General features: G+C 35.9%; 1 non-coding gene across 1 annotated transcript; it reads right to left on the bottom strand.

The window, feature by feature from the left end:
* Positions 1–9,903: 9,903 nt before the first annotated feature.
* Positions 9,904–10,010, bottom strand: LOC127745235 (small nucleolar RNA R71). Its single transcript, XR_008006432.1, has one exon. It is a non-coding gene; the product is annotated as a small nucleolar RNA R71 (small nucleolar RNA).
* Between the last annotated feature and the right edge of the window lie 299 nt (positions 10,011–10,309).

Raw genomic sequence — 10,309 nt, forward strand, 5'->3', positions numbered from 1 at the left:
GGTATTGAATGACTGTGACGAGCTTCAAACTCCTGAAGGCTGGGCGTGATGACAAGCGCAAAAGAATCAAGGGATTCTATTCCAATCTGATTGAGAACCGACAGATGATTAGTCGTGCTGTGACAGAGCATAGGACCATTTTCATTGAGAGGATGGGATGTAGCCATTGACAACGGTTATGCCCTACATACAGCTTGCCATGGAAAGGAGTAAGAAGGATTGGATGAATGTAATAAGAAAGTAGAGATTCAAGAGGAGCACAGCATCTCCATACGCCTATCTGAAATTTCCACTATTGATTTACATAAGTATTTCTATCCCTTTTATTTTCTATTTATTATTAATTTTTGAACTTATCATAAACCAATTTAATCTGCCTAACTGAGATTTACAAGGTGACCATAGCTTGCTTCATACCAACAATCTCTGTGGGATCGACCCTTACTCACGTAAGGTATTACTTGGATGACCCAGTACACTTGCTGGTTAAGTTGAACGGAGTTATGATCACACCAGGGATTATTAAGATCCCAATTTATCACACCATGATCTCTTTGGGGTATTTTTGATTTCATACAAATACAAAGAGACCAACTTTGAGGATCACAATTTCGTCCACCAGTAGATTTCTCTCAACCTCCCATTTATGACTTGAGTGATGGAGAAGAGCTAGATGAAAATGATGAACAAAGGATTGAAAGTGAAGAAGTTTATGAAGAGGTGGAGGCAATTAAGGAAGAACACAAGGGAGTAAAGCTCGCTAGTACATTGGAGATACCTCTCCTCAAGCCACCACCATCCATTCTTTCATTCAAGTGGGTAAATTCCTTATACTCAAGCTTTATTATTCCCCTTGAATATGGTTAGCTTGAGATGGATGGTCAACTTAGACGTATTTATGGCTTTAAGAGCAAAAGGGAGATGGTTAGTGGTTGGAAATATCATTCTAAGCTCATGATGGTTGCATGTTCAAAGCTTCATAGCAAGAGTTGATGTAGAACTAGATTGCTAGGGTCTAGGAAGTTGTTTGGAAGGTTCTTTGAGAATTCTAGGATTATGCCACCCGGATGGACTAATAATGATCAACTTCAAGATGGGTGTCAAAATAAAGTGTGGGATCCCGGATTATAAAAAGAGGATCAACATTGGGAGCCCATGGTTTGTGAAGAACTCCATCAAAGCTTGAAGATATTGATCTTGAATGATGGAGCTTATTGGAAGTCCAAGCATTGGTGGAAGTTCTAAGATGAGTACAAGCACAAGCCACCTTGATGAGGAGCTCCCCATAAGTCCAACTTAAGGACAATAAACAAAAGTGATAGGTGGGAGACACCCCACCATGGTAAAATCTTTTCATTTTTCTTTTCTGTAAATATTGGTAGAATTAGTTTAATTTCATGTTTTGTTTAGTTTGTTGAGTATATTTAGTAGTATGATATGTTAAATAAGGTTTTAGGGTGTTTTGGTAGCTGTCTGGAGGTTTGGAATGCTTGGATTGGTGCAAAAACATAGAAAAATTTTTGAAAAACAGAGCACCATCCACAAGTATGCGTACAGTGCGCGTACGCGTGCCCAAGTTTTTCGGCCATTCCGCGCGCAAGCGTACATGACGCGTCCGCGTGGATTGAGAAGTTTCGCCTTCCATACATTGACCCGAGAGTTGTGCCTGCGCCGCGCCAACGTTGTGCCTTTGGCACAACCCCACTCGCGCGCACGCGCACATGACACGTACGCGCCACTCTCAAAATAAACCATCCGCGCGCGCGCCATGCGTGCGTACGCGCGGATGTCCTTCCTTCACTATATTTCTTTTCTTCTCCTCTTTCCATTTCCTTCCTCCTCCTTTCTTCTTCCCTTCTTCTACACCTCATCCAACACTCCCAAACATCATCAATAACCATTTATTTTAGTTAACTAATTAGTTAGTTAGTTAGTTGATTAGTTAGTTTTAGTTTAGTTTTCATTTCATTTTTTCTTTTTCATTATAAGTGTTGGATTATTGACTTTGTTCATTATACATTGCTGCCCCTATTGCCTAAATGCTATTTTAGCATGAATATTTTTAGATAATTTTTGTTGGATTCTATAATTGAGGTTATATTTTGCTACTTGGTTTTGAGTTTTTTCATGCTTACCTTTTAAGAATACCAAGTGATGAGAATTGCCTTCGAGCTTGTAACTCTTCTTGAATTGCATGATTTGGCCACCATGTGATTTAAGTCTTATTCTGTGATTAGGCAACCTCTTGATGGATGATGTTGTGCATTTACCTTAATGCCTTGTGTTATGATTATATGCATCCATATATGTTTGACTTGAATGCCTTTACGCTTCTTTAATACTTATTGTACCTTACAAGCTTACTCAAAGCATCTCAAGCACACTAGGATAAGTGAAGTGCATGCTTCTTTAGTGACATAGCTTTTATGCTAATGTGTGTTCTAAACTGCGCAATTTAGAATTCACACACTTATTTGTCATTAATGTCACACTAATTCACTCACTCATTCTAGTGATCTACCTCACTCCAACAATGTATGCTTCCTTGCTTTTACATCTTCTCATCTTATGGTGTCATATTTTTGTTTTTCATGAATGATGCATCGCAAGCAAAAATGGAAGCAACACTAAAAACACACAGCACCGTTTGACCTACCAGCTGAAGGTAGCAATCAGGAGAGTCGCCGCACCCCTTGCTCATCTTTGACTGCACCGAGGACGGTGCAAACTTTTAAGTGTGGGGAAGTTGTCCAACCGGTCGGTAATTTTGGGTGACAAATTTCTAATTCCAACACTTTTACATTTCATTCTAGGATTTTAGGATTTTTACTTGCATTTTCTTATTTTTGCATATATATAAAAAATAAGCTTAGTCAAAATAATGACAAATTTCAAGATTTTTATCTATAGGGCACCAATTGATTTAAGTGAAAACTTTTCATAGAACTTGCTTGAATTATATGTTGTGGATCATGTTTTGAGCTAAGAACACAAGCTTGTGAGATTTGAGCCTAATGGTGTGGTTACATCTTATAACCACTTATTTTCCCTTCTTGTGTGCATTATTCTCTTTCTATGATTGTAATCCTTGATTTGTTTGATTCTTCATGTCCATTATTTTGTGTATTCATGCATTTATATGATTGAGGCCATCATTTCATTAGCTCACTTACCCAAATAGCCTTACCTTTTATCATCCATTGTTAGCCAATTTGAGCCTACGCTTAACCCACGTGTTCTTAATTTAGCACATTACAAGCCCTAAAGCGAAAAATAATAAATGTCCTTATTTGGATCTTTGATTAGCTTAGGCTAGTGTGTGTCAGTATCATTCAAGTGTGGGAACCTTGGGACATTGGGGGAGTAAAAGGGTAGTTTTGTATTTTTAGTAGAAATATTGGAAATTGGGTACATACTCATGTATTAATTAAAATGTATAGACCTTATGCATTGATGTTCTTGTATATAATTTGAAAGAAAAAATGAGAAAAAGAAAAGAAAAAAGAAAAACAATATGGAAAAAAAAGAAAAAAATAGAAAAAGAAAGAAACAAAGAAAAAGAAAGAAATAAAAAGGGGACAAAATGCCCCAAAGTAAAGTCCAATAAAGACCAATGCATAAGTGTTGCGAAATGAAAAGAAAATTCATGAGCATATAAAAAAGAGAAGAATGGGTAGTTAGGTTAGAACTTAATTGTATAGGATGTCCTAGGCTAGGTGGGAAGTTTAAGCTTATCAAAGATTCAAATTTTAAGCTCACTTGACCAAATATGCATCCTACCTTAACCCTAGCCCCATTACAACCAATGAAAAGACCTCAAGATATGTGTATGTATGCATGAAATGTATGTTGATTGTTAGAAGAAAAACAAATCTTAGAAAGCATGAAATAAAGGAGAATTGAAAGAATCAATCCTAAACACTTGAGCGAATAGAGCGCAAACACATCCGGTGAGGGTTTGATGCTCAATTACATGTTTCCATCTATAAGTATCACTTTTCATGCATGTTTGTAAAAATATTTAATAACTCAATCAATTGTGGATTAGACTTGCTAGTCCTAGGCCTTGTGCATATATGCTTCTTGGGAATTGATTTATTTTGACCAAGCAATTGCATTCATTTAGATTGTTGCATATAGGTAGATGGCATTTAGTTAGTTTCCATTGAATAAATGCCATACCCTTACTTCACTCTTGGTTTAAGCATGAGGACATGCTTGGTATAAGTGTGGGGAGGTTGATAAACCCCATTTGTAGGGTTTATCTTGTATTGATTTTTGGGGATTTTATCACCTTTTACCCACATTTATTCAATAAAATAGCATAGTTTTGTATATTCTCCTTTAATTGTGCTTAAGAGTGAAAACATGCTTTTTAGGTCTTAAAATAGCTAAATGTAATTTACCTTGATTCCATTAGATGCCTTGATATGTTTGTTAAGTGATTTCAGATTTAGGAGGCAAATATTGGATCAAGGGAATGAAGAAAAAGCATGTAAAGTTGGAGAACTCATGAAGAAATGATGGAACCAAAAAGCTGTCAATCCTAACCTCTTTGCACTTAATTAACCATAACTTGAGCTACAGAGGTCCAAATGATGCGGTTTTAGTTGGGTTGGAAAGCTGACATCTGGGGCTTCGAAATGATATAAGATTTGCCATAGTTGCATCACGTAAAGAAGCGCGCACGCGCACGGTACGCGGACGCACCGATGGTTGCACACAATTCACTTAATGCAACTCGTGGCCAGCGATTTTAGAAGCCTTGTGGGCCCAATCCAACTCATTTCTAATGCAATTTAAGCCAAGGATTGAAGAGGGATGAGAAATCTAGTTACCATTAGATCTAAGTTTTAATTCATGCTTTCATCTACCTCTACCCTTCAATTCTTTGTTGTTTCATTCATCATTCTTCTATTCTTTTGTTGTAATTTCCTTTATGTTGTTCTCATACTTTGTTGTAGATCTACTTTTGTTCCTTCTACTTTCTTTTAATTCCATTTGAGGTAATTCATAGTAATTGTGTTTCTTTTGATTGTTGTTGTTAATTCCTTGCAATAATTGTTGTTAGATCCTATTCTTGTTGTCAATTTGCTTTGCTTTTCTTTTGTACCTTCCAAGTGCTTGATGAAATGTTTGGCTGGATTTTAGTATAGATTTTGTTCCTCTTGGCCTTGGTTGAGTAATTAGTGACTCTTGAGTTATCTAATTCCTTTGTTGATTGATAATTAGAAGTTACTAATTAATTTGAATGCCTCTAAAGCTAGTCTATCCTTTAGGAGTTGATTAGGACTTGAGGAATCAAATTGATTCATCCACTTGACCTTCCTCCATGGTTAGAGGTTAACAAAGTGGGAGCAATGGACAATCTGTTATCACAATTGAGGAGGATAACTAGGATAGGACTCCTAGTTCTCATATCTTGCCAAGAGCTTTATTAGTTGTTAGTTTATTTTCTTTGCCATTTATATTTCTTGTCTAAAATCTCAAAAAAACCCCAAAATAACTCACAACCAATAACAAGACACTTTATTGTAATTCCTAGGGAGAACGACCTGAGGTTCTAATACTTCGGTTTATAAATTTAGGGGTTTGTTACTTGTGACAAACAATCTTTTGTATGAAAGGATTATTGCTTAGTTTAGAAACTATACATTACAATGAGATTTCATTGGTAAAATTCTAAACCGTCAAAAATCTAATCATCAGCTGGCCATTCGGCCATGCCTGGACCTTCATCACTTATGTATTTTCAACGGTGGAGTTTCTACATACCATAGATTAAGGTGTGGAGCTCTGCTATTCCTCGAGTATTAATGCAAAGTACTATTGTTGTTCTATTCAATTCAAGGTTATTCTTATTCTAAGATGTTCACTCACACTTCAACATGATGAATGTGATGATCCGTGACTGATGAGCGGATAATTTATACGCTTTTTGGCATTGTTTTTAGATAGTTTTTAGTATAATCTAGCTATTTTTAGGGATGTTTTCATTAGTTTTTATGCTAAATTCACATTTCTAGACTTTACTATGAGTTTGTGTATTTTTCTGTGATTTCAGGTAATTTCTGGCTGAAATTGAGGGACCTGAGCAAAACTCTAATAAAAGGCTGACAAAGGACTGCTGATGCTGTTGGATTCTGACCTCCCTGCACTCAAAATGGATTTTCTGGAGCTATAGAACTTCAAATGGCGCACTCTCAACGGCGATGGAAAGTAGACATCCAGAGATTTCCAGCAATATATAATAGTCCATACTTTATTCGAGATTAGGTGACGTAAACTGGCACTCAACGCCAGTTCCATGCTGCATTCTGGAGTCAAACGCCAGAAACACGTCACAAACCAGAGTTGAACGCCAAAAACACGTTACAACTTGGTGTTCAACTCCAAAAGAAGCCTCTACACGTGTGAAGCTCAAGCTCAGCCCAAGCACACACCAAGTGGGTCCCGGAAGTAGATTTCTGCATCAATTACTTACTTTTGTAAACCCTAGTAGCTAGTCTAGTATAAATAGAACATTTTACTATTGTATTCAGTGTCTTTGACCATTCGATCTTTTGACCATAGGTCCTTTTCCCTTATTTTCGAATCACATCATATTTTGGGGGGGGGCTGGCCATTCGGCCATGCCTGCACCACTATCACTTATGTATTTTCAACGGTGGAGTTTCTACACACCATAGATTAAGGGTGTGGAGCTCTGCTATACCTCGAGTTTTAATGCAATTACTACTATCTTTTACTCAAATTCAATCTTATTTCTGTTCTAAGATACTACTCATACATCAATCTGATGGATGTGATGATCCGTGACACTCATCATCATCTGTCCCTATGAACGCGTGCCTGACAACCACTTCCGTTCTACAAGCAAAAGCTAGAGTATGTATCTCTTGGATTCCTGATGCACGACACATGGTTACCCTTGCCTGACAACCGAGCCTTCCATTCCGTGAGATCAGAGTCTTCGTGGTATAAGCTAGAATTGATGGCGGCATTCATGAGAATCCGAAAAGTCTAAACCTTGTCTGTGGTATTCCGAGTATGATTCAGGGATTGAATGGCTGTGACGAGCTTCAAACTCGCGATTATTGGGCATAGTGACAGACGCAAAAGGATCAATGGATCTTATTCTGACATGATCGAGAACCGACAGATGATTAGTCGTGCTATGACAAGAGCATTTGGACCTTTTTCACTAAGAGGATGGGATGTAGCCACTGACAACGGTGATGCCCTACATACAGCTTGCCATGGAAGAGAATAAGAAGGATTGGATGAAAACAGTAGAAAAGCAAAGATTCAAAAGGAACACAGCATCTCCATACACTTATCTGAAATTCCCGCCAATGATTTACATGAGTAAGTTTATCCTTATTTCGGTTTATTTATTATTATTATTCGAAAATCAATTATAACCATTATACTCTGCCTGACTAAGATTTACAAGATGACCATAGCTTGCTTCATACCAACAATCTCCGTGGGATCGACCCTTACTCATGTAAGGTATTACTTGGACGACCCAGTGCACTTGCTGGTTAGTTGTGCAGAGTTGTGACTAAGTGTGATTCACGTTTGAGAGCGCTACCAAGTTTTTGGTGCCATTGTTGATGATCACAATTTCGTGCACCAAGTTTTTGGCACCGTTGCCGGGGATTGTTCGAGTTTGGACAACTGACGGTTCATCTTGTTGCTCAGATTAGGTAATTTTCTTTTTGTTTTATTTTTGAAAAAAAAATATTTCTCATCTGTTTTCAAAAATTATTTTAAATTTTTAAGAATGAATTCTAGTGTTTCATGAAGCATGTTGAAGCCTGGCTGGCTGTAAAGTCATATCCAAATTCTTTTGAATGTTGAAGCCTAGCTGGCTGTAAAGCCATATCCAAATCCTTTTGGAATGAGACTTCAACTAATCACCTCAATGCATGTAATGCCATCCTAAAGCTGGCTGGCTATTAAGCCATGTCCAACCCTTGGATTGGAGCTTTAGGCTAACATTGAAAGATTCCTGGAATTCTTCTTAAAAATTTTGAATTTCTTATTTTCTTTTTCCTATATGTTTTTTCGAAAAATATAAAATAAAATCTAAAAAAATAATAAAATCATAAAAATCAAAAATATTTTTGTGTTTCTTGTTTGAGTCTTGTGTCATGTTTTAAGTTTGGTGTCAATTGCATATTCATATTGTTCTTGCATTTTTTCAAAAAATTCATACATTCATAGTGTTCCTCATGATCTTCAAGTTGTTCTTGGTAAGTCTACTTGTTTGATCTTGATAATTTCTTGTTTTGTGTTCTTTGTTGTTTTTCGTATGCATTTTTGCATTCATAGTGTCTAAGCATTGCAAATTTCTAAGTTTGGTGTCTTGCATGTTTTCTTTACATCAAAAATTTTTTAAAAATATGTTCTTGATGTTCATCATGATCTTCAAAGTGTTCTTGATGTTCATCTTGACATTCATAGTGTTCTTGCATGCATCATGTGTTTTGATTCATAATTTTCATGTTGTGAGTCATTTTTTATGTTTTTCTCTCTCATAATTAAAAATTCAAATATCAAAAAAAATATCTTTTCCTTTTTTCTCTCAAAATTTCAAAAATTTGGGTTGACTTAGTCAAAAAATTTTAAAATTAGTTGTTTCTTGTAAGTCAAGTCAAAATTTTTGTGTTGACTTAGTCAAAAAAGTTTTTGTTTCTTGTAAGTCAAGTCAAATTTTCAAATTTTAAAAATCTTATATTTTCAAAATTTTTTCAAAAATTAAATCTTTTTCATTTTTTTATTAATTTACGAAAATCCTTTAAAATATTTTTCAAAAATCTTTTTCTTAGTTTTATCTTTATTTTCAAAAATTATGCTAATAATTAATATGATTGATTCAAAAATTTGAAGTTTGTTACTTTCTTGTTAAGAAAGGTTCAATCTTTAAATTCTAAAATCATATCTTTTAGTTTCTTGTTAGTCAAGTAATTAATTTTAATTTTCAAAATTAAATATTTTCCAACCATATCTTTTTAATCATATCTTTTCTTCTCTAATTTTCGAAAATACCTCCCTCTTTTTCAAAAATTCTTTTTAATTAATTAATTGTTTTAAATTTTAATTTTAATTCTATTTCTTATCTTAATTTTCAAAAATCATTAACTCCTTTTTAAAATTATTTTCAAAAACTTGTGTCTCTCATCTTATTTATTTATTCATTTACTAACACTTCTCTTCATCTCAAATCTATGCCCCTATCCTCACCCTTGTGTTTGGATTCCCCTTTCTTTATTCCCTTTCTTCTTCTACTAACAATAAGGAACCTCTTTACTGTGACATAGAGGATTCCTCTTCCTTTTCTGTTCTCTTCTTTCTCATATGAGCAGGAATAAGGAAAAAGGCATTCTTGTTGAAGCTGATCCAGAACCTGAAAGGACTCTGAAGAGGAAACTAAGAGAAGCTAAATTACAACAATCCAGAGACAACCTTGCTGAAATTTTCGAACAAGAAAAGGAGATGGCAGCCGAACCCAACAACAATAATGCAAGAAGGATGCTTGGTGATTATACTGCACCTACGTCCAAGTTTGATGGAAGAAGCATCTCAATTCCTGCCATTGGAGCAAAAATTTTTAGGCTGAAACCTCAATTAGTTGCTCTAATACAACATAACTGCAAGTTTCATGGACTTCCATCAGAAGATCCCTACCAGTTCTTAACTGAGTTCTTGCAGATCTGTGATACTGTTAAGACTAATGGAGTAGATCCTGAAGTCTACAGGCTCATGCTTTTCCTTTTTGCTATAAGAGACAGAGCTAGAGAATGTTTGGACTCTCAACCTAAAGATAGCTTGGACTCCTGGGATGAGCTGGTCACGGCCTTCTTGGCTAAGTTCTTTCCTCCTCAAAAGCTGAGCAAGATTAAAGTGGATGTTCAGACCTTCAAACAAAAAGATGGTGAGACCCTCTATGAAGCTTGGGAAAGATACAAGCAGATGACCAAAAGATGTCCTTCTGACATGTTTTCAGAATGGACCATGATAGATATATTCTATTATGGTCTATCTGAGTTCTCTAAGATGTCACTGAACCATTCTGTAGGTGGATCCATTCACCTAAAGAAAACGCATGCAGAGGCTCAAGAACTTATTGACATGGTTGCAAATAACCAGTGCATGTACACTTCTGAGAGGAATTCTGTGAATAATGGGACGCCTCAAAGGAAGGGAGTTCTTGAAATCGATGCTCTGAATGCCATATTGGCTCAGAACAAAATGTTGACTCAACAAGTCAACATGATTTCTCAAAGTCTGAATGGATGGC

This window comes from Arachis duranensis, chromosome 2 (assembly GCF_000817695.3).
Source record: "Arachis duranensis cultivar V14167 chromosome 2, aradu.V14167.gnm2.J7QH, whole genome shotgun sequence".
Taxonomy (NCBI): domain Eukaryota; kingdom Viridiplantae; phylum Streptophyta; class Magnoliopsida; order Fabales; family Fabaceae; genus Arachis; species Arachis duranensis.